This window comes from Carassius gibelio, chromosome A5 (genome assembly GCF_023724105.1).
Source record: "Carassius gibelio isolate Cgi1373 ecotype wild population from Czech Republic chromosome A5, carGib1.2-hapl.c, whole genome shotgun sequence".
Lineage (NCBI taxonomy): Eukaryota > Metazoa > Chordata > Actinopteri > Cypriniformes > Cyprinidae > Carassius > Carassius gibelio.
Window position 1 is genome coordinate 18,117,639 of NC_068375.1, and position 19,428 is coordinate 18,137,066.

The following is a 19,428-nucleotide window of genomic DNA, read 5'->3' on the forward strand; positions in this document are numbered from 1 at the left end:
TGACCTGGTCAGGCGCAGTTGGTTGATAAGGTCAGCAATAATAACAAGCATAGCAAGCTGACCCGGCCTGGGAGAGCACTGTCTGAGGCAATTATACTCTGGCTGTGTGAAACATGGAGTTTGTTTGGGGAAGTATATAGCTGCATTTTTGTCTCTTCCACCTGTCTTTAGTGAACGGCTGAGTGAGAGAGCTAGAAATCCTGTTTTTGCTATTGAGATGTCCATGCTGACAGTGTGGATACAGGCACAAACATATCTCCTCCCTGAACTTCCATTTAATGATAAAACAGAAAAATAAAGATATTAAAATCCCATGACAAAATTTGTAGTCGTTTTGTGTGTGACCTATAAAAAAAAAAAAAAAAAAAAACTTGATTGGCTTTTGTGTGAACTGCCACATTAGGCGTTCAGGAAAATAGAAAGATGGCAGGATCAACACCTAAGAAGGGCTTAATGAAATCCACTTATCAGTGCTCTGCATTTATTTATTTTCCTTTAACTATTACAATTTGGATGGTTCATTTGCTCAGCGATTACTCCACAAGGCCACCAATGTTTTCTTTTGAAATTCTCTGCAGAAAATAAGTGAAAACATGAAGGTCTGACAGTAACACTGTGCATTGTGAAATCAAAGATGTCTACTTAACTGAATTCATTAAATTAACAATGTAACATTTTTTTAATTGTAAAAATAATAGGGTCCTATTACAGTTTTTCCCAATTGCTAACACACTTAAATGACATGCACAGATAGCAAAACTTCTTCTCAAGTCTCCAAAAGTCTAAACACATTTTCTGCTTCCAAAATGGCATTTTTTTAAATGCACTGAACACAGTTCACGAGCTCACCCTTACATCTAATCTGAAGGCGAATAGTAGGCATATTTTGGCGCGCTGTCCTGGGGGAGGGGTCCGGGCCCGGAGCATAGCCCGAACCCAAATAACTCCCCCTATCCCTAATTTGGGATAAATAGATTATAAGTGAGGAGTTGGGGTGGAAGAGGGATGCCGAAAAACATGGAACAGGAGGTAGGAAGACTGGATATAAATATGCTTGTGTGCTATTTAAGATGATTAGCTAAACGAGATGCACCTGTGCCAAATTGGATGATTATCTAATCGTGCTTCTCCCTAACTTTGTTAATAAAACCACATTTCTCTGCATAAGACACAAAAATCTGACATAAAGTCACATGTTTGCCATTTCAAAACACTACCATTCAAAATGACACTACATGAGCTACTTGGCTAATTACATGTGCCACCTGGCCAAACACCTCAATGGTTAATTGTTAACACTTAAATCAGGATGTAAGCACTATGAAAACCTTTAGACTGGAGAACAGGTATGTAACCAAAATGTCATATAGTACACATGTAGTATACCCCATGTCATAGTGTATCATTTGGGTGACACCTGTTTACTTATTGCATGACATCAGCTATTCATAAACTGTACAAGTTTCCTGTACAATGTAATCTACTGCGGGGAAAAAATATTTAGGCTTTATTGTCCAAGCCCTATATATATATTTTTATTTTATTTTTTCTAAAGGATTGAGAGACGAAACCATGGTGGAGGAAGGGGCCAAATGTTCACCGGGGTACAGGAAGCTGCCATTGTAAACTTGGTTTTGGAAAATAATGAAATCAGATTATGAGAATTTCAAACCACACCATCCAAGACAACACCTTATTTAACAACATTCAACGAGTCAGTCTGTCCACATTGGCTCGCATTCTCAAGCGAAACCAAATCAGAATGAAACAAGAGTTCAGACGAGCATATGTGTATGTAAGTACTATATTGACTGCAGTACACTACACACAACATTGTTTCCCAGTGTACTGGATAACACCATATTGACTGATTTTTGTTCTTTGTTTTCAGGGAGTACTGTAAATGGATGCTCTTGCAATCCCACATGAGTTAATCTTTATAGATGAGGTTGGGTTCAACCTAGCAAAGACCTGAAGAAGTGGGAGAAACATCATTGGCCACAGAGCCATTGTAGATGTTCCTGGCCAACGTGGTGGGAACATCACAATGTGCCCTGCCATCTCCAGTATGCATTGTGTCCTCCACCGTCATGCCAACCTTGCACCATACAACACCGCCCATATTCTCACATTTCTGGACTGACTTAACAAAATTCTCATACCACCAGAGCGTATGAATGATGCAAACCATCAAAGAAACCGGTACGTTGTAGTATGGGACAACGTGAGCTTTCATCGTGCAGCCCCAGTCCAAAACTTGTTTGCTGACCAACCAACATTTCTCGTGCAATACCTTCCACCATACTCACCATTTCTGCACCCCATAGAAGAGTTTTTTTTTTTCTGCATGGCAGTGGAAGGTATACGACCCGCAGCTCTTTGTGCACATGCCTCTTGTGCAGGCCATGGAAGAGGCATGTGATGAGATTGATGTGGGTGCAATTCAGGGATGGATAAGGCACTCAAGGTGCTTCTTCCCTCAATGTCTGGCAAGGGAAGATATTGCCTCTGATGTTGGCGAGGCGTTGTCTGTGCATGTGAACAGTCTGATACATATTTTCGTATTATGGCAAAGCATACTAAAGATGGGGGTGCCTTTCATTATGCCCAACAGTGGTAGTTGGTTAGGCAAAAATCTGTAATATGAATTGTGTGTGTGTGCCATTTCATGCAAAAGTTTGTCCTTGATAATGCTATGTAGTTTCAATTGCAGTGCTTCATTTTGCAGAATATATGAGGTATTTTGCAGTTTGTGTTTGTGGTTTTGTGAATTGTGTTAATTATTTTGATAAAACCAGACTAGTATGAAAAATTGTGTTTTAGCAATTTGAAAAAAAAAAAAAAAAACTGTTATTTACTTTTTTCAGAAATTAGGCGTTTTAATTTTGTTTAAATTTTAGCATATTCTGTATTTATTATTTAATACATATTTATCATAAAAACTAGTGGTAGTCAAATGAATGCATAAAACTTTACAAATTATTAATTATAATTATTTTTATTGTTCTAAAGAATACATTCTACATCTAAACACCATGAGTGTCACAAGGACTTACACATGTATGTGTGATTGACAGTCTAAGAAGGCCGAAATCAGGAACGCGATGACGAATTTTGATAAAGTCAGCATACGTCTTGTGCATATTTAACAACAGGTAAACACATTAGCAGTATATATAGATATAAGATCTACTACTCTCCCCAATGATATGCAATACTACAGATTTCCTGTATTTATTTCTTTCAGCATTCTAATATTGCCTTTAATAGCCAGATTTGCGTTACACGTAACCTTTATGGCTCTGTCTGGTGAGGTCGTTCCGTTAGGGAGCTCACAAGCTCGGCTCATATCATTCATGTAATGTACGTACTGCTCTAACCTTCCCATGTGGCCTCATGTGCCATCCTCCCTCCAGCCTATTGACCAAAGCAATAAGCCATTCTATATGGTGTATTAAAGTCATTTTCCACATGCTTCCTCAGCACCTCCCATTGTTCATGCAAGCTCCTGCTGACCACAGTGGGGGGGAAAGCACAAGAGAATTAAAAATAATAACATGCTCTCAACTAAATTGTGACACTTTACAATGTTAAACCAGTTAAGAAACAGAAGTCACTTTCTTCGTTATTTGGTTGCACTGCTTTCAGCTGTAAAAAGCTCTGTGATTATTGCGGTTTTTCTATGGGAAATTCTCCCATTACCAAAGTGAGGCCAGAAGCACCTCCCAACACTACGGAATATGTGCTGATGGCACCAGCAAAGCTTTCTTCTCTGGACCTGATGATGTGCTATTGTGTTGAGATGTGGGGCTCAGCTGTCGTAATGCCCATCTACGTGGTCCGGATGTACGAGGTGCTAACAGGAATGGGTGCAACATGCCTCGGCTACTGTGCTGATATCAGCTCTGCTTCTGCATCATGTGACAAATGATTCCAATCTAGGTTGTGTGCCCTTGAATTGACCCTGACAACAGGGCAAGCACAGCCAATGGAAAAGATGCACTCTAATAAAGCCTAGACGGGGTGAAGGACGGTGAAAGAGGGGGATGGATGGAAGAGTGAACGAGCGAGAGCTGAGAAGGAGGTGGGGGAGCCTGGACATCTCAGGTGCAGGAGGATAATGAGATCGCTTGTTTGTTCAGTGAAAATTACCCTGCAAGACCTTGCTCGGCAAAGCAGCCATCTTGTCTGGCTTGTGAATTGGGCTAATTCCTGAGGGTGCGTGTCGTGTCAAGGATTGCAATCTCTTTTTATACAGCAACTCTGGACTAGAGCAAACATGTAAATGGAGTCTGATGCCACTGTCTTGTCCCACAGATTCCCCCCCACTAAGTGTACCCACACCACCCCCCCTCTGCCCTCTTCATAAACCCAGCCCTGTAAAATGAGCATGTACTTGCCAAGCTCGGCGGTGGATAGGCGCAGCTCTCCGGAAAGGTCCGGGTGGCATGCTGGGTATGTAAATGAAGTTCTCCTTCCCTTATTTTCACCTCAAGCCACCCTGCTGGCGAAGCAGTCCCTTGATTCTAATCCCGCTATACTGTCAGTTTTCCTCTCCCTCAGTCTGTCTTGCTCATCCTCTTCCTTTTTCAAAAACATGCTATGAAGCAGATTCTGACAAAAGACAAGCTTATTCAGGACAGCAGCTACAGATTTATCCTATTTAGGCTTTGGAGATACACAATAACGTGTTATTGAGAGAGGAAAGCCAAAACTGCACTGGCCAGATGAACCATATAATCTCACAAAACATAATATCTGCAGATAAGTGAATTCAACACTTCTCACAGACTAGCAGATTTGTACAGTCAACAATACAATTGATCTTATGCTCTACACTTTCCAAAGGAAAGGGCCAATTACATGTACTGTAAGAGTGTCCGTGATAAAAACATAATTATAATAATTATAATAATAATTTATAATAATAATTTATTTAATTTATAATAATGCCGATATTTTATTTTAATCATGCACTTCCAAAAAAAAAAAAAAAAGAAACATACAACCATCATGAAATATTATTCATAAATGGCATGATGTATTTGGGTAGCAACACCACATTTTACAATCAGATCTAATCTTGCCTTGTTAATAAGAAACAAATCTAATTTTCTGAAATTTCAAGAGGCATAATGACATACTGATGATATCCTGCAGGGGCCCTGATATAATTTCCTGTTTTATGTTTTATTTATTTTTTCTTCATGTTGGTTGCACCACAAGACTTGGATAATGATTATTTATTTTTGGACAATTTAATTATTTAAACAAAGCTTTTTATTATAAATAATTATATTTTTTTTTTTAATTAAAAATACACTCATCATAGAAGAAGCTAGTTAAGCTATTATACTGAGCTGGAGTTTTTTTTTTTTCTTTTTTTTTTTTTTCTGCCTAAATTATGCTAATTATGCTCCGAGCTAGAATGAAACAACACAGTTTACCACTGACGGACGTCCACAGCAGCTGCATGGCTCCAATGCATGATTGAAAAACATGTCACACACTACACAGAAGGTAAACTGTGCATTTTGACAGCATAAGTGGACGGGCCATGCTGCGATCTGAAGGCTGCTCTTGAGAGCTTATACAAAGACAGGCATACAAATTCAAAGCTGACATGCAGAGGTCAAAATCGAAAAGTCTTTTTTTATCAGCCCAGGCTAGTAAAAGAACAGCTATATAGTAAGTATACAAGAACAGCTTGCATTATACAATATAACAACTGAAAGAAAGACATACAGCATAGTTTTCACTTCACTTCATAACACATTTAGAAAGAGACAGGTTGCAGATACATATGGAAACCCAACTCTCCAATGAAACAATTTCTCAAAAAAAAAAAAAATTATTTTTACGGCCATAAATATCCTGAACATAAATAAGTAGTTTTAAGAAATCTGCTAAACTATATATATTTTTTGCAAAAAATAAATATTTTGTAACCAGTGAATACTCAAACATTGAAAAAGTGTAGAAACAATGTTTCCATAAAAGGCAAGTAACATCGGATTATATGTGAAATTCTGAATTAGAAAAAAAAGATTTTCCTGTAAAATATACTTCGGTAATCTTTATTTCGATCTTAGATTTTTTTTTTCTTTTCTTTTAGTGTACGTGCATTTACACACCCTCAGAAGTAGTTCACACTATGTTTTTGTAGGAATCTTACAGCACACTCAGCCCTTCCTCTTCATTTTCCACCTGGCCATTAGTCAAAAATTATATAATCAGTGTCTGACCAGGCTTAAATACACCAAATATCACCACTATATCCCATCGGCGGCCCACTGAGCCATTCCTCTTCTCTGAAGACCATTATCCGTAGCATTTTATAGACTCTTACTGCCATAAAGGAGAGAGCAGGGGAATTAGGAAAGAGAAGGTGTAGATGGGTGAGTTTCACTCTATCTGCTGGGAGGATGTTTACTGGGGTCATTACAGAAATTACTGTCTCAGACCAAATTGGTGAAAAGCGATTCTCCAAATAAGACTAAGACTAAGAGTGGTCATCTCTGAAACATAAAGGTATACATCCACAAGGCGACAACACTAAAACAGAAAACTCATTATAATAATTGTTATTCCTCAAACTAAAAATAAGAAAAATAATACTATTTATAATAATTATTATATAAATCTTTGGTAGATTTATGTTCAGAAATATAAAGGATTTAGGGTTAAAATATTGATTTAAATATATTTTATACTGTATATATATTAAATATAAATATACTATAAAATATAATAATATAAAAAAACTTGTAATAATATTGTAAATTGATAATAATAATATGTAAATTAATATTATAAATTAGTATATAAAATTATTAATATTATAATTATTATTACTACTACTATAATTGTTATCATTTATTTAAGACATACTTGAAGACATTATTTAAAAACAGTATTCACAACTTAAATTTTTTTTTTCTTATCTGGTAAATATTTTTTTATATATTTTTTTATTTGTCTTTGATTCTTCATTTTATTTTATTCTATGATCATTGTGGAGTCTTCTCTTGTCTTATCTCTTGTCTTATTATCTCCTGCACTCAGTATTTTCTAAAAACATTTCAAAAGTGTGTTACCAATCAATCTGACCAAGGGGGATCAGCTAGTCATGTATTCAGTTAGTGAAGACAATAGATCAGATGGGCAAAAGTTGTTAGACCATTTAAACTGATCTAAGGCTAGAACGTAGGACACAGCATTTAAAATACAAGAAATATAACAAAAGGGCCAGACTCACTCTATCACTGTCAGAGCAGAATGCAAGAGAGGCATTTTTAGATGCCCTGCAAGAGTGTGTGTATGCGCGAGTCTGAGCGAATGTGTGTGCTTCGCTACTGCATACGGCTGCATCAATGAGCTTTTATATGCCCTCTTAAGATAATGAAAAAATACAGGGCACAAATAAATAAATGAATATATCTGACCATCTTGGAACAGGGTCCCACATTGCAGGTGGAAAGATTAATGCCTGAGTACAGTCTGTGCACAAATGTCTGTGTATTAATGGCTTTTCAATTCACTTATGCTTTATAACATGCAAAGTCAAAAAGCAATTTGTGGAACACAAGCAATTAATAAAATAAAACAGCAGCAAATTAAATAAGAACAAAGCTGGCCCTGCAGATAAATTGTGGAGGGTACAGATAGGAGAGAGAAAAAAAAAAAAAAAAAAAAAGTGACATAAAACACAAAAACTGATTAACATTAAATTGTTTTGCTATTTGACTAATTATTATTAATAATTATGCCATTATTATCAACTCTGTTGTGCCAGAAAATAGCGTTTAATTGTATCAAGTCTTCGCTATTTTAATCTCAGGTTTCCCATGAATAAAGTATATTGTCCAAAATTTTTATTATGATTCATTCACTTTCTGGAACAACAACAACAACAAAATAATAATAATAATAATAATAAATAAAAAATGTGGTTATTTGTATTCTATCTGTATCTCATGTTAACAGTCTAGACAACAACAGTTTTAGTAACAATAAAATAAGAGTTTGTTTATAACCTGTACTGACTTTTACAGTTTTGTACAAGTAAATATTATACACCACAATTCAAAAGTATGCGGCCGCTTCCAATTCCTGGAAGACGTCTGCTATGTTCACCAAATTACTCTGGCCTTAAGTGTCACGTGATGCTTCAGAAATCATTCTCATATGCTTGTTCAGTGCTCAGAAACTTTGTTATTATTATTATTATTATTGTTAATATTACCAATATTAGTTGCTGTGCAGTGCTGATTTATATTGGTGGAAACAAGTTTCTGTGTATCTTTTACTGTATGCATTACTAACATGAAATCATACCATCCCATCTCCAAAATTCCTAGTCCCATTTTTCCCTCCAGACTGTCTCAGCAGGCTATGAATATCATGGCAAGTGAATCCACAGGATATAAAACAGCCTGAAGCAAAAACGCAGTGTGATGTGTTATATAATCCTAGAAGAGGAAGTCAAGGATGATCCCGTTTCCTCCTCGCGTCCAAGTGGGCTCAGTAGAATCACAGGAGAAAGCAGCCAGAAATGTTTAACTTTTCTTTCTCTAAAACAGCCTCTCAGTCCTTTCCCGTTTGTGGCCTTTTTAAAATGAATAAGGGGAAAACATAGAGGGTGTAGCATGACTGGACTGCTCAAAATCACTTTGAGAGGACACGAAGCTTCTGCTACCACATTGTGCACGTCTTAACCGACCTTGCAATAGACTAATCAATGAATGCAAAAAAAAAAAAAAAAGTGACTTCAACAGTGCTAGACATCAAGTTCAACTAAGAGTGTCGTGGGCTTCCTCCTCTCAAGGTTAGAGCCTACAGGGATTCCCTGCAGCGCACACGGCCACGGGTCGCTCATTTTTCTGCGTTAGCTGTCAGGAAGAAAGACTCCTCAGCTCTGTCTTGGATCTGACACTTTTATTAAGCGACACAACCTCCGTGTCAACCGCACATCCAAACAAGACAGTTGTTTTTAGGGTGGATTTCACATGCCAGTTTCACCCCACTACATTATTTTTCAATGATAAAAAAGGAAGAAAAGAAAAGAAACGGTTTATTACTGTTTAGCCGTATTCGCCTATGACGCTGAGAGTAATGAAAAACTGCAGGCTCGATATTTTACACACTGATGCATTTTTTGGAGCACACTTCTGCAGGGCATCTATGAAACAATGGGTGTCATAACCAAAAGGTGCGTGTTATTAATCTCCCAGCCCTCCCCAATCAATCTGCTTCTTCCTCCACAAACAGTGTAATGCATTAGGGTGCTAAACGAAAAACCACATTTCACCGGCGCACAAAGGCAATGCTCAGGAGGAGATGTCTTCCTCAGACAAAGCGGCCATGCATTACCACTAAAGAGCTTCTTCTGGTTGTTAGGAGCATTACTGAACAATTTGACTCTGAGGGATAAGTAGATGCACTGTAATTCATCCCAATTTATTATTTTCTCCCTCCTGCCAAATGAAGTATAGAAGAGCAGTGGCGGTAATGGTGCACTCATTTTATTACGCTGTTACAGCATAAAGCAGTGGGTCTTGTTGTGCAGCTCCCGTTTGCGAGAATAAGTAGTGAGACAAATGTGGTGTGAAAGTGTAAAGTAAAGATGTGTTAAGTAGACAAGAAACCTGGCCACAAGAAGAAATACAGAAGCATGCATTTTGTATTAAATTCGTCATTCTTTGCGGACTAAGAAAAGCATGCATGCTCATTTAGGAGCTAATCAAAAGAAAATACGGCATCCTAAACGCAACTGGGAATCATTTGAAAGGTATTTTGTGAGGTCATCTCTAGCAAATGTTTCTGGCAAAAGCCAGTGTGCTCTTCACTGCAAATTCATGTTGGAAAATCATACTGGAGCAATTATTCAAAACCTTTGATTAGCCTCAATGTACGCAAACACAGCTGAAAATCAATTTTCAGGGACATCCGGAAATCAAAAATAAGTGCGATGCCAACAGGCCATACGCATGTTTGAGCTGAAGGTTCCTCTCTTCTTCTGACAGTTTCAAAATTAGCCAGCTTTTTTTTCCCATTTGGGGCTAATCAAGTGAAACTGCAGTGAGCTAGCTGCTGAGAGGCTGCCAAAACGGAAAACAGACAGTGAAGTGGAGCCAGATACTCTGTCCAATTAGTGTTTGCGTAACTTAATGCGAACTGCTGGTAACCGGCACTTGGCGTCCAGGCGGTTGTCACTGCAGTTACACACATCCTCCATCAAACATGCTAACGCATCCTGATTTGTTTTCCCTTTCAAAACTAGCGTGAAAGTTGAAATGAAACATTTCCATGCAAACACTGGTGCTAACGGGCAAAACAGTTTGGCTTCGACATTGATGAGAATGAGCAAATGTTATGGTGGCTGGCTGACACTTGACGGGTATGTGGCCTAAAACATCAAAATAATCTTATTTGTGAGGTATATCAAATTCCCAGTGCCGTCTGAATGGTATGGTGTGGGATTTGCATATTGCTGAAAGGAAAAAGGCAAGTTATTGGAAGCTCAGACAGTAGGTGTTATATTGATGTGATGAGCCAAATGTCAATTTGAACAGTGTTTTGGTATAGAGTTACAGTCTTTTGAAAGTGTATCGAGCAGTTTTGGCAACAAAGTCAGACAAAAGCGAGAAGCAGAATATTGCGTGCCAAAAGCGCATCTTGTTGGTTTGTATGTGTGGGGATTCTATATTGGTGAGAATTCACTTCAATATAAAAAGGTTGAGAACAAAAATGTTTTTCAGAGAGCAAATGTAGAGCAACACAGCAACAGAAAAAGTGTTGTAATTAGGGGTCCAAACATGGAACCCAAGCCAATCTGGAAATACAGTATCACTGTTCATTTCATGATTACTAATAATTAATATTATAAGACATTTTTATGCCTTAAAACTAATACCCAGACCAAACAACAATTACTGTGGACATGTGAAATTTGGTATATATGACATAGAGAAGTGTTTTATATTTCTAGATTATTTTGCTCACACTCTAGAGATGTCAAACATGTTAACTGCCATCTGATTAAATTTTAATTGGATTTTTCAAAATAAATAAATACATTCTTTTGAACCAGACCAAAGTACCAAATGTTTGCAGTTGTAGTTGCATTATCAATAAACGTTGAATTAATTCAACATGCCAGTAAATAAACTGATATAAATTGGTATTAGAATAGGAAATTAAAAATTGAATTGCTATTAAAATAGGAAAATTAGTTATTGTAATGGGGACTAAAAGCAACACACACAAAAAAAAATCACTTTCTTTAGCAAGTGGAAGTTGCCTGCAAGTGGAAAATCCAGCCCATAGAGTTCCCTCATCATTCCCACCCAACACACTCACCATCTGTATTATGAAAGATCCTAAATCTGACTGTAAATGAAGAGAATGGAGGGAAGAATGAAGGAAAACCACATGTGCTCCAAGATATTGGGAGTTATCCATCTGTGCTGGATGGGAAAATTGTTACCATTCATTTCATAGAGCAACAAAGTTCTTCTTACTGGTCAAGATCATGATACAAATATAATAATATGAAAGAAAATATCAAACATGAAATAGACAAAACAATGGCAAAAACTATACTTGAAAAAAAAAAAAGAAAGATAGAAGCCTTAACATCCTTTATAATTTGTTGCAATAGCCACACAATCTACAGATTTTTTTTTTTCCTTGAGAGTCCCATATAATTCTGAGACCTCAAGTGCCATTTCAGGTCCTGAATGTTATGGATCATGAATGTTTCAACCTGAGTGCTTGTTTGGGTACTCTCCTTCCTCCAGCACTCCTCCACCTCAGGCCCAGACATCACATTAAATGCCAATTAGGGTTGGATTGCTCTACCAGAAGCTGTGGTTGAGCCAAGGCTCAGAGCGGGCCTGTGGGAAGGTGCTTATTGGTCCCAGAACTCAGGGCTAAGGATTCATGAGGTCAAGAAGCACACTGGCTGCCCCCTCCATACACACACACAAACACATACAATGTATGGATGTTCACTTTCTCTTTACAGTCTTAAAGGGATCATTCACCCAATAATCAAAATTATGTCATTAATAACTCACCCTCATGTCGTTCCAAACCAGTAAGACCTCTGTTTATCTTCAGAACACAGTTTAAGATATTTTAGAATTAGTCTGAGAGCTCTCAGTCCCTCCATTGAAACTGTGTGTACGGTATACTGTCCATGTCCAGAAAGTTAAGAAAAACATCATCAAAGTGGTCCATTTGACATCAGAGGGTCCGTTAGAAGTTGTCGAAGCATCAAAAAAAATACATTTTGGTCCAAAAATAGCAAAAACTATGACTTTATTCAGCATTTTCTTCTCTTCCGTGTCTGTTGTGATAGAGTTCAAAACAAAGCAGTTTGTGATATGAATAATTCGATGTAACCGGATCTTTTTGAACCAGTTCACCAAATTGAACTGAATCGTTTATAATGGTTCACGTCTCCAATAAGCATTAATCCACAAATGACTTAAGCTGTTAACATTTTTAATGTGGCTGACACTCCCTCTGAGTTCAAACAAACCAATATCCCGGAGTAATTCATGTACTCAAACAGTACATTGATTGAACTGCTGTGAAGAGAGAACTGAAGATGAACAGCCGAGCCAGATAACAAACAACAGATTGACATACACATATAAACAATAACACATTCGGATGGATGAATGAATGGATGGATAAAACGATTTAATGGACGGACGGATGGACGGACAGACAGACAGACAGACATACAGACAGACAGACAGATAGATAGATAGATAGATAGATAGGTTTCAACTCAATGACTATCTTTTATATGAGAGATTCCCACAGTTTAACAATTGAAAATATTCGCCTCGTAAGAGTCGTGGATCAAACCGCAAACATCACAGTCTCAGCACTGGTCAGCTGAGAGCATGTTAACAGCCAGGGGCCAGGACTAAGTCAACACCAGAGTAGTTTGCCTGGCCCTATCTGTCAAATCAATATCTGCAAATAATAAATGAGATCCCTGAGGGAAACTCCAAACCCCACTACAAGGCCCTGACCAAGTCCACAATTGGCTGTCTACTCAATATTGCAGGTGAGCCAGAGCTGCACTGAACATCTTTAGCACTCTATAATAGATCATTAATTGTGCTCAAATCAAGGCTAAGGGCACCCTGAGGTTTTATCTAATAGGGGTACTTACAACTGTCATCTGGCAGGCAAATCCTGGAATATGACATGAAAAGAGGAACAAAAGTCTTAATTGACAAAGTGGGGGTCTAAATGAGACCTTTTAAACATTGAGATGTTTGGAAACAAGTGCCTTTCATGCAGTAAGTACACTACCACTCAGTAATAAAACAGTTTAATATTGTGAAATATCATTACAATTTAAAGTAACTCATTTCTATTTGAATATATTTTAAAATGCAATTTATTCCTGCGATAGCAAAACTGAATTTTCAGCAGAAATTACTCCAGTGTTGCCACATGATCTTTCTGAAATTGTTCTAATAATATGCTGTTTTGGTGATCAAGAAACATTATCAGTTAGTTGAAATTAGTTGTGCTTTATTTATTTGTTTATCTGGAAACTGTGATACATTATTTTCAGAAGTCTTGCTGAATTAATGCATTAATTAATAGAAAAAAATATATATATATGTTATGGACTCCACATTTTTAAACAGTGTAAGTGTGCTTCATTCATACTTTCATAAGAGCACAGTAACATATGTATGTATTCATGTATTTATTTATGGGTAAATACCATTCAACTTTCAAACCCCATCTACTTATTGTCAACTAGATGTTGAGTTGAGTGTTTGAATTGTCCCTCACTCTTTCTGTCCCTCACCAAATCGCTAATCATATATGGGAAAAGACAGATCTCAAGAAAACATTAAGACTCACCCACATGTAACGGTAAAACCAAAAAGTGACGATCTCAATAGGCCACCTCTTGATGGAAATCTCTGATGAATGTGTTAGTGGCCAGAACTGAAAGGGAGTTCAAATTTAGTCCACCAGCTCCGATCCATGGACACATCCTTTCATTGATTTCCTGGTATTCCACTCATTTTGAACCCCAAAACTCCTCAAAAGCTCCCTGTCAGGTTGAACTAAGTCAAAACAAGGAAGAAAAGCAGACTCCAAGAGAATGACAGCATACATCCACAGATCAGCTTCCCTTTTGTGTATGCCTGTCCCAAAGACCTCCGAAAACTGAGAGAAAGCAAGAAGAACCAACTGGTTCCTCATCATGCGCTTGTTAGCTCGTCCAATCTTTGGCAATCAGCATCGTCCCTGGGGCTGAAAGACATAAGACGCCAGGGAAGCAGGGGAAGCCAAAGCTGAGGAAAGATCAATACGGAGCTGTGAAACAAGAAGTGGAGGCTATTTACTTTTCATTGATCCGATGATGCAGGAGAAACACCTCGGTCTGCGGTTAAATTAAGGGGATAAGTCTTTGGGGATGGTGGGGTTTCTTCTCACAACAGTCATGTTCCAAGGTCAAGAGAAAATCTCAACACAAATAAAACTAGCAATAATATAAGTGTTCAGGTGAATTAATCGATCACAATTCATTGAAACTTTACAGGAATGTGCACAAAACTGAAAGATTCTGCAGGCGAACTCAAAGCCACAAAAAAAAAAAAAAGTGCTTCGATAGTATGGAGACTATGGGCCAAAAGTGAGATAGGACAGGGTTTTCCAAACCAAAAGGTGTTTATGAGTTGATGAATAGCTTATAATTTAAAAGATTATCATGTAGAAATATAAAATAAATCTTTTTAAAATGCAATATATATATATATATATATATATATATATATATATATATATATATATATATATATATATATATATATATATATATATATATCACTAGAGCATGTCTCGCAGAACGATGAACTTTGTAAAAAACTACTTGTTTCATAAAGGCGGGGCATAGAGGAGAAACAATAATGTACAGTTTAGAAATTAATATTTTTTTTCTTCCTTAAACCACATAAACACTTTTCATTACACCAAATAATGTTATTTTTAGCAACATCATACGACCCCTTTAATACAAAGGAATTTTCTTTTTCTCTCTAGTTTTTACCTCGATTTTTAATTTAGCATTTCATTGTGTTGTATTTTACGGTTATTGGAAATGTCTGTAAAATTATTAATAAATATTACAGTGTACAGATGTTATTTTACATTGTAAGAATTTTGTTGCACATGATCTTCAAACTTAAACCTTAAAATGAATAGAGCATTAAAAAAAAAAAAAAAAAAAAAAAAAAAACACAATTTTTATAGGTCACTAATCAAATAAAAAGTGAAATGTCAATGAATGCAGTCTAGTACACATATACATTATACACTTATACAATAATGGGCCAAGCTATAATAATAATAATAATAATAATAATAATAATAATAATAATAATAATAATAAAATAGAAATGTAATCTTCAAATCGACAATGAAACTGTAATTAAATATGTAATTAAAATGTAATTGAATATTTACAATTTACACATACAAAGCAATAGTATACTGTCACTGAAAGATGTATTTTACCTCTATAATGGTGTAGCTATGGCACATTCCAGGAGGGGCTCACTAGCCCAGACTAACCAGCTAAACCTTGACCCTTCGGTATTTCGGTAATTGTGGTGACCCACAGATATATGAGGTAAAACAAATACAGAGATCTGCACTTGTGTTTCTTTCTCTTTTTTTTTCAACATCTGGAGACGACCCATTAGTATCAATCTTCTGATTGCATGTTGGACTCCAGATTATGTCGTTGCTCATCAATGAACTGATGACCATATTAAGCTAAAGCCTGCAGGTGTAACAGAGCTATTGAATGTCTGCATGTAAAGTTTTGCAGTGAATTATTATATAAGGAAAGTAATTAGGCCAAATTATTTCCTGTATACGTCATTAAAAGTATCAATTTCAAAGTATGCAATTCTTTACAAAAGCAGGTCATTACAAGTTACAAGGTCACGTCTTAAAGGGCAAGTTCATAAGTTGGGGGTCCTCAGACTCAGAATCAAACTTGAGTCCAGACTAGCGTACAACTTTTAGTGTACTTGAACTTGTCTTGGATGCATTTTTACTCGGACTTGACTCAGACTCGAGCCTTTCAGCCTTATATTTCCAAGTTTAATTGAATCCAGGGACAGTTAACTATGGATCACCGCACCTAACATGCAAGAAAAAATAAATAAATTGTACGCACGATCAATTGTTACTAATTCGTTCCCTCAATGTATTAAAACGTGCACACAATTACTTATGGAAGCATATGGGTAGCATTATTCAATTTGGGATGTAATATGCAAAATGACAATGCAATATGTAAAATGGCAATGCATTTCTGTATTTACATTTACATTTTCCAATACATTTGTGCAACGTTTGGTGCAAAATGAAAATGAAAATTAAATTACATAATTTTCATTTGCCATTTACTACACCAGTTTTAATATGTAAAATGAATATTAATTTTAACGCTTTATAAGTTGCAAAATTAAAATGAAAATGTATTACAGAAATGATTAGATATGTCTAAACATGTTAAAGCAAAAACTGTGGCAAAATGATCATTTAAATGTTATTTTTCTTAAATGCATTAACACTCACAGTCAAGACACTTACGATTGCATTTTCATTCGGTGTCCCGCAATGAATGTAGCAAAATTCAATGTGCACATTGAAAATGCATTCCGATCCGATCACGTGTCCCCGCCCTCGCGCCACGTCAATCATTGTGTGAACAAGGCGGGGCTTACAGAAGGTCAGAGACTCAAATCTCAATGAGCGGATTCAAGTGAGACAAGATGGACAAGACAGTTGGTCCGTGTATGTTTTGATCATTTCGGTTTATGGCTTCAATGTTTCATTCGGACTTGTGGGCGGAGCTGAAACGCTGCTTTCATCTGATTGGTCGAATCGGATCGGTTTTCATCTGACAGCCTTCAGCTCTGTCTTTTCATTCTTTCAGACAGAATAAGAGTCAGTGCGAGTGAACCACTGTAATGTTTGAAACCACCGCTCACTGTTAATTAGCATAATATTTGAATCAGATGTAGCTGGGCACATAATTCGTGCTGCTGAGACCTGCAAATTATTTTCTAGGTTGTAGTATTGTATGAATATTGTCCCACTGACAAATACAGTGCAAATAGTTCTGTCCCTTTGGATAACAGTGAAGTGGAAATAAAAATCAACAATAGACTGAACAGTTCCATGTCTGTAACATTTACCACTCTCATCTTTTAAGTCATAAGGCACTAGGTATGAGTGTGTGTGTGTGTGTGTGACATTAATAAATAATTGTAAAAATGAATAGTTACATTTCTAAATAAAAATAGTAAAATTAGCTCTATGCTGCTCAGTGCTCCTGTAGCCTACCCCAGAGCGCCCTCTCGTGGCTGTAGACGGTAATGTTTTCTCTTGGCCCTGAATAAATGCGACTTATAGTCCAGTGAGATTTATATATGTTTTTTTCCTCGTCATGACGTATTTTTGGACTGATGTAACTTATACCGAAAAATACAGGTAACATTATTATTATTATTTATTATGAGAGTAATTGACACAGACTAGAACTTTAATGTTTCACCCAATTCAGCTCATATCTTTAGACTCGTCCGACTCGTGTTGCTTGTATAACTGGCCAGACTTACCTTCCCAAAAAATCCTATTTAATTTTATTTCATAAATTTAACTATATTTATTTCCACTTCACTGTTATCCAAAGGGACAGAACTATTTGCAGTGTTTTTATCAGTGGGACAATATTCATACAATACTACGACCTAGAAATAATTTGCAGGTCTCAGCAGCACGAATTATGTGCCCAGCTACATCTGATTCAAATATTATGCTAATTTACAGTGAGTGTAGTTTCAGACATTACAGTGCTTCACTCGCACTGACTCTTATTCTGTCTGAAAGAATGACAAGACCCAGCTGAAGGTGGAGCGATTACACCAATCAGATGAAAGCAGCGTTTCAGCTCCGCCCACAAGTGCGAATGAAATATTGAAGCCATAAACCGAAATGATCAAAACATACACGGACCAACTGTCTTGTCCATCTTGTCTCACTTGAATCCGCTCCTTGAGATTTGAGTCTCTGACCTTCTGTAAGCCCCGCCTTGTTCACACAATGATTGACGTGGCGCGAGGGCGGGGACACGTGATCGGCTCGGAATGCATTTTCAATGTGCACATTGAATTTTGCTACATTTATTGCGGGACACCGAATGAAAATGCAATCGTAAGTGTCTTGACTGTGAGTGTTAATGCATTTAAGAAAAATAACATTTAAATGATCATTTTGCCACAGTTTTTGCTTTAACATGTTAGACATATCTAATCATTTCTGTAATACATTTTCATTTTAATTTTGCAACTTATAAAGCGTTAAAATTAATATTCATTTTACATATTAAAACTGGTGTAGTAAATGGCAAATGAAAATTATGTAATTTAATTTTCATTTTCATTTTGCACCAAACGTTGCACAAATGTATTGGAAAATGTAAATGTAAATACAGAAATGCATTGCCATTTTACATATTGCATTGTCATTTTGCATATTACATCCCAAATTGAATAATGCTACCCATATGCTTCCATAATTACTATTGTGTTCCCTCGATTTGCTAAATCACACACATGATTTAGCAAATCGAGGGAACGAATTAGTAAATTGTGCGCACAATTTATCAATCGAGTGAACAAAATAGTATTTTGCGTGCACTTTTTAGTACATTGAGTAAATAAATGTACTAAATGTAATAAAGTAATAAATCGTGCACACGATTTAGCCTAATATTTTTTTTTTCCTGCATGTCATGTGCGGGGCTCCAAAGTTAACAGAACACAATGCACTGTTTCAAAAAATGACATTCAGTATTCACATGTTTTTCCACATCTTGTCAGAACTTGAAAGCTGCCAGGTTTCTGTGCGCATTCACCCAAAATGAGTCACACTAATGACTGTGTCGTTAATTTTAATCAAACAACAAAATAAAAAAGAGAAAATCACTTACTGCTCTTGACTGAATTACTTTAGTTGCTTTAATAAGAATCATTTATATTTGATGCATACAGTGAAGATTATGCAATTTCTTCATTCTTTTATTTTTATAACTTCATTAAGTGTCTGTTGTAGATTATTTCTGAAGTAGTATATACCAGGGGTTCTCAACTGGTCCCACCCTGGGACCCACATTTTCCCATGGTCATTAAGTCTCGACCCACTTTTTTAGAATTCAACCAACAAAATTTATTTTATTCAAAAATAACTGTTGAAAACACTCATATATCATCTTTTTAAAAACATAACCCTAACGTACATACATACATATATTATCCCGTACAACGTGCATTTCAGAGCTTAATAAGTAACTGGACCCTG

General features: G+C 36.5%; 1 long non-coding RNA gene across 1 annotated transcript; it reads left to right on the plus strand.

Moving 5' to 3' along the window:
* The first annotated feature begins 1,196 nt into the window (after positions 1 to 1,196).
* Positions 1,197 to 2,816, plus strand: LOC127987885 (uncharacterized). The gene is made up of 3 exons (XR_008161461.1): positions 1,197 to 1,346; positions 1,556 to 1,795; positions 1,892 to 2,816. It is a non-coding gene; the product is annotated as an uncharacterized LOC127987885 (long non-coding RNA).
* The last annotated feature ends 16,612 nt before the right edge of the window (positions 2,817 to 19,428 follow it).